This window comes from Benincasa hispida, chromosome 9 (assembly GCF_027475165.1).
Source record: "Benincasa hispida cultivar pf3 chromosome 9, pf3_genome.v1.1, whole genome shotgun sequence".
Taxonomy (NCBI): domain Eukaryota; kingdom Viridiplantae; phylum Streptophyta; class Magnoliopsida; order Cucurbitales; family Cucurbitaceae; genus Benincasa; species Benincasa hispida.
The window spans coordinates 98183636-98189618 of record NC_143486.1 but is presented as its reverse complement, the minus strand read 5'-3'; the positions used below and the strand labels follow the sequence as shown (position 1 = coordinate 98189618).

The following is a 5983-nucleotide window of genomic DNA, read 5'->3' as shown; positions in this document are numbered from 1 at the left end:
ATGGCGGGGTGAACCTAATTTAGAGGGACACGAAGACAACCCCATGAGGGGTAAGGGCCAGGGGGTCTTTTTTAAATTTCATGTAAACTCTTATTTTCAAATTATAAATTAAAGAACTAATTGTAAATCTTCTTTAATATCATTACATTTTTTTTTTTTTTTAAATATGAGTGCAAAATAATTATATTTTTATTGTAGATTAAAGATATAATTAAGTTTAACAATGAAGGAATTTGTGGACTCGTTTCTAAAGTCTTAATATTGTTGTACATCTCCAATTAAAAAATAATAATTAGTCAATCTATTTAAAAAAAAAACAAAAAACCAAATCGTGGACCCGGTCTACGAGTCTCCATGTAACCGGTCAACCAAGTCAGCCAACGTGGTACTGACTGGATTAAATGTTAATCGTGTACCCCGTACACGATTTTGCCACATGACAATCATGTATCCCGTACACGATTTCACTACCATACTTTTGTCAATAATTTCAGTACCCATCTATTTTTAAAAATACTTTCTCATATACCTTATTTTTGTCCATAGTTTGAAAAAATACTATATTTTTTTTAATAAAATCCCTAGGTTAGACACAAACATAATACATATAATAATATTTTTTTAAAAAAATTATTTTCTTTTAAAACCCAACAAAAATTAAAAGCTGTGTCACTCATTCATTACTCCATACTACATCTCCCTTCTAATTGAGCCCAGATTGATAATTTGGCTACCACATCATAAAAAGTATTTTTCCATTACACTTGTTTTTGGTTATATCTTGTTCGTTTATGCTCTAATTTAAGTGATTTAAAATGCAGTCGTTATTCTGAGATGTATGCAATGGACACTTCACAATACTCAAAATATTGGTAAACTAAATCGAGCGTGTTATGAACAAAACATTAATTAGTTAATTAATTAATTTGATACTAAGGATGAAAAAGCCATCTTCTTCTCATCAACTATTTAATTTTTCCGAACTTTAAAAAATCTTCTTTAAACCGACAATGAAGCTGCACCCAATCTCATGTGTTTCTTTTATTACAAAAAAAATATTTAAAAATCATTTAAAAAAAAAAAAAAAAAACTATCACGTGCAACCCTATTTTTCTTTATTAGCCTACCATTCACTGTTTATCTCACACTCCCCAATTTCTTTCTAATTCTCCACATTTCGAAATTTAAATATAAATAATAATAATAATAATAATCCTCTATGCTTGAATACCACTCTTTTCCCTCACTCCGCTCCCCAATAACTCAATCCCCAATGTCACCTTCCTTTCCAATGAAAATCCTTATTTATGTTTCTATCTGAGTTGTTGTTTTCAAACTATTTAGAAAAAAGGGTTGAAATTTTATCTTTATTGAAATATGTCCATTAAACAGACACATTTTAAAATATTGTAATAATATATTGATTAAATATTAATAAAAAAAATATCATTCAATTGATTAAATAAATAAAAAAAATATTAATTGTGCAATGTCAAATCGGTTTGAATGCATCTATTGAGCAGATTTATTCAAACGTCTGTTTACAAGGTTTGCAGGGCACCCCCAGACCTCATTGATCGTGATAGAATTTTTTATCTTTTTCCATTTCAATTCCTCCTTAAATTTTGTCCATTTTTTCCTTAATTCCTTCATCTTCTTCATCCATTTTCTCCTACCATCTGACAACCACTTTTTTTTTTCATCTCCTTCCTATTTTCTACATCAAAGGCAATCGAATATAATTTTTTTTAATTTAATGAATGCATCTCTTCAAGAGACACATTCAATTTAATTATTTTTATTTAATGAACTGAACTTGTCTCTTTAAACAACGCATTCAATTTGGACTGATCAACAAATCATTAAAAAATTGCAGTTGACACATTCTAATATAGACAAGATTTCACCCCATTTTTCTTAAATAGTTTGAAAACCTTTCCTTTACCCTAATTAACTTCTAAGACTACCCCATTTTTCCAATTAACCCGTTTTATTTTATAATTTAGATAGCCGTATTCCATTTTTTTAATTTGATAACATACCATTCTTATTGTTGTCTAGTTTTTTTTTTGAAAATATTTAATAAATTGCAATTTTTAAAAATATTTTTATACTTTTTTTATACAAATATATACAGAAGTTCTTATTTTTTAGTCATAAAATTTTTGAAGTATATTTATTAACCTTTTCAAATTTTTAAACTAGAAAAATAAATAGTCCATTACCTAAAAAATAATAAACAAATAGTCCATTATAACATACACATGACCTATTTAATGCATTCGTAAAGAAACTCATTTGTTAAGTGAAGCAAATAATTGTGTTTTATTTTTGTGTTCAATTAGTTGATTGATGATATATTAACTGTTTAACTTCTTTTGAATTCATTTTATTTTTAAAATTAAATTGTTACATTGAATTCTATTCTTAGACTTTTTTTTTTAATTTTTATTTAGACCACAATTTAATTTGTATAAACAAAAATACATCAGAAGAATCACATACTTATCAATTACTTAATATTATTTGAATAAAAAGATACATTTAAAAATAATTTTAAAAACAAAGCTGCAATAAAATTTTCACTGCACGAACGTTCATGTTATCTAGTTTCTTAAGTTTCGGATAAATAAGTCCTAAGTTTAAAATTTAAAATCAAAGAAGTAAATTAAAAATCAGTGCGTGTGAATATTATGGACCGCACGATTAATAAAACGGTCAATATCGTTAAAAGAAGATCCACCCTCCATTATTGCCTTCTTACTTTCTTCACTCTTAATCATCACCGCCTTCTTAATCTCCTCTGAATCTTCCATTAACTTTCTAATCCCCGCCTCAATTTTCTCCGACGTCAACCACACCGTCGCCGCCGTTGCCTCCTCCGCCACCATACTATAATCCAACGAAACCTCCACCGCCACTCCCAGCTCTACTGCCATCTCAAACGCATTCAACTGTTGCTCCGCGTACATCGGCCACGTCGCCAGCGTCACACCGTTCCACAAACTCTCCAGCACCGAATTCCACCCACAGTGCGACACAAACCCTCCCGTCGCCGGATGTTCCAATATCTCCGCCTGCGGAGCCCACCCCATCACTTTTCCGATTCCGGCCGTCCGATTAATAAACCCCTCCGGCAGAACGCTCTCCGGCGGATCCTGCCGTATGGACCAGATGAATCGCACTCCGGTTCGCTCTAAGGCATCTGCGATTTCTTTGGTTTGAGATTCATTGAAGGTCCCCAATGATCCGAAACAGAGGAACACCACTGACGATGGCGGCTGCTCGTCTAACCACTTCAAAATCGCCTCCTGCTCGGTTTCTTCGATTTGGGTTTTCTTTTTCTTCAGATTCAAAATGGGTCCGACGGTGTACAACGGCGGGAGGTTCTGATTGGCAAACCAGTTAATCGGACCGGATTCGAGCTCAGAAAATGTGTTGACCAGAAACCCACTTACTTCTCTGAACTTGCGAGTGAGACTGTGCGCCCATTCGGTCGTTTCTTTATCGAAAAACATGGTGTAAATCAGTTTCCTCGGAATCGGATTTTTGAAACCCGGGACGGTGAATTCTGTTGCAGAGTTCAGCAATTTGTCCATGTCGTGATTGAATTCGCCGTCGTAGAGTTCTTGGAGATGGAAGAGGAGGGCGAGGAAGGAAGCGCTGGAAGTGTAGAAGAGGTAAGCGGGAACGGAAAATTGTTTGGCGACATCCACCATGGGTATGCAGAACATGTCGATGATGAAGCCGGCGAGCGTAGGGGAGTCCGGCGCGGCGGTGAGATTGGCGACGGCGTCGGCGACATTTTGTTTCTGGGATTCAACGAGGGGTTTGAGGATGGTGGTTTTTTTGGCGTCTTCTGGAATGGGTTGCTCCGGGAGAGTGATGAATCGGAGGCGATCGGTGGTGGCCGAGGAACAAAGAGATTGGATTTGATCGGCGGATCTGGTGGGGAAAGGAACTTTGAAGATGAAAATAGTGATGGAGAGAAAAGGGTGTCGATTTACGAGAAGGTCGGCACATTGGACGGCGGCGGTGAGGTGGCCGATGATCGGCGTGGGGATGAAGATCAGCTCCACTTTCTTCATTTTCAGTACGTTGACCACAGTACCACTGTATAGTCGGGGAAGATGGATTTAATTTATAGCAGTTTATAAAAAGAAATTAAAAATGCCCCTTATTATTTTACTAATTAAAGAAACACGTGCTTAAGCACGCGATCTTAAAACTAATTTAAAATATAACGATTTTTATGTACTTAATAAATAAATCATTATCTATTTTTTGTTTGAGTTACCATAAAACTTTTAAGAGTTAAAAAAATGTAGCTTTTTTTGTTTTAACATTTTCATATTATAATTTTCCGCAAAATATTATTTTATATAGTAAAGCATTAAGTAAATTTTTTTGTTATTAACTATTAGAAGAGAATGACAAAAGAGGATTCTATGAAAAAATTAAAGATTAAAAATAGTAAGATAAAAGTCATCAAATCTTGTAATTTTAATTTAAGGTAAATAGCCTAAAAAAAACACTAAAGTAGGTAAAAAGATATTTAGTTTTTGTTTAAAAACCATTTTGTCATAACTAAATATTATTTGAAATTTGTTTTAATCTTATAAAATCTATGAAAAAGTTGAATAGAGTATTATTTAAAAAATAAAAAATAGATTTAATATTTAAAAACCAATACAATACATTAAAATTTTAGTTTGAAAAATCATTTCTTTTGGAATCCAATCCAGTAATCTAAATTGTGTTTTTTTTTTTTTTTTTTTTGGAAAGCATGAATACTCAAAACTAAACGTAAGGTTTAAAATTTGGATGGAAATATAGAGTTCTTAGTTTTACGTAAATTTTTGCCAATATGAGCTTAATTCAATGGTAATTAACATAATAGTTGAAATAATACCATATTATGTATTTCTATTTGTGTACATAACAGGTAAAATACAAAAAAGTAACAACCCAACTGACCCATAAATATTAACATCCTCCCTTAAACTAAAGGTGGGAAAGTAGAGACCAACTTGAATTTGAAAAATAACTAACCAAAGCTTGCAGGGGAGAGTGCTTTAGTGAAGATGTCAGCCGGTTGCTCGACCATAGAGGTGGCTTAAAGGAGTAGGGTGGAGTTTTGAAGATGATGATGAACAAAATGACAGTCATTCTCAATATGCTTTATATTGTTCATGGAAAACATCATTATGAGCAATCTGAATAGCACTACGGTTGTCACAATAAAGAATATTAGCAGTGGCTTAGGGAGTCCCCATGTCAGCTAGAAGCCAATGATGCCATAAGATTTTGGAAGTGGCATCAACAAATGCTTGATATTCTGACTCCGTGTTGGAACGAGAAGTGTTGGAACGAGAAACAACAGTTTGTTTCCAGTTAGCATCAATAGCCAGAGAGAATCAAGGAGGACCGAGAAGAGAACTGAAGACCATATCCTAGGGTACCCTTAACATATCGTAGAATATGAAGAACAACAGTGAAATCCTAGGGTACCCACATATCGTAGAATATGAAGAACAACAGTGAAATGAATAGTACAAGGAACAGACATGAATTGACTGATCACATGGACCACATAGGAAATGTCTAAATGGGTCTTGATTAAGTAGATGAGACTGCCAACAAGTTGCCTATACAGAGTGGGGTCCTCGAGCGGAACACCATTAAAAGAAGTCAGGAAAACATTGGAGTCTAACAAAGTTGGTGCAGTAATAGTATCGGTAATACCAGAACGCGCTAAAAGATCAGACGTATATTTCACCCGAGATAATGTAAACCCTTGAACTTGTTTTACTAGTGAATTGATTTTAAGTTCCCTTAATTATGTGTTAAATATGTGTATTACCATTAATGCAAGAGTAAGCTAAGTATATTTAATGAATGATGTGTTTGTAATGTTTAAGAGAAGGAAAATTTTCTAAATGTTAGAAGTATATGCTCTCAAGTTGTAAGAGTAGTCGATGCA

At 33.4% G+C, this 5983-nt stretch overlaps 1 pseudogene across 1 annotated transcript; it reads right to left on the bottom strand.

The window, feature by feature from the left end:
* Positions 1 to 2505: 2505 nt before the first annotated feature.
* Positions 2506 to 4190, bottom strand: LOC150034247 (anthocyanidin 3-O-glucosyltransferase 2 pseudogene; annotated as a pseudogene). The gene has a single exon (XR_016531878.1). The product of XR_016531878.1 is annotated as an anthocyanidin 3-O-glucosyltransferase 2 pseudogene (transcript).
* Positions 4191 to 5983: the final 1793 nt, after the last annotated feature.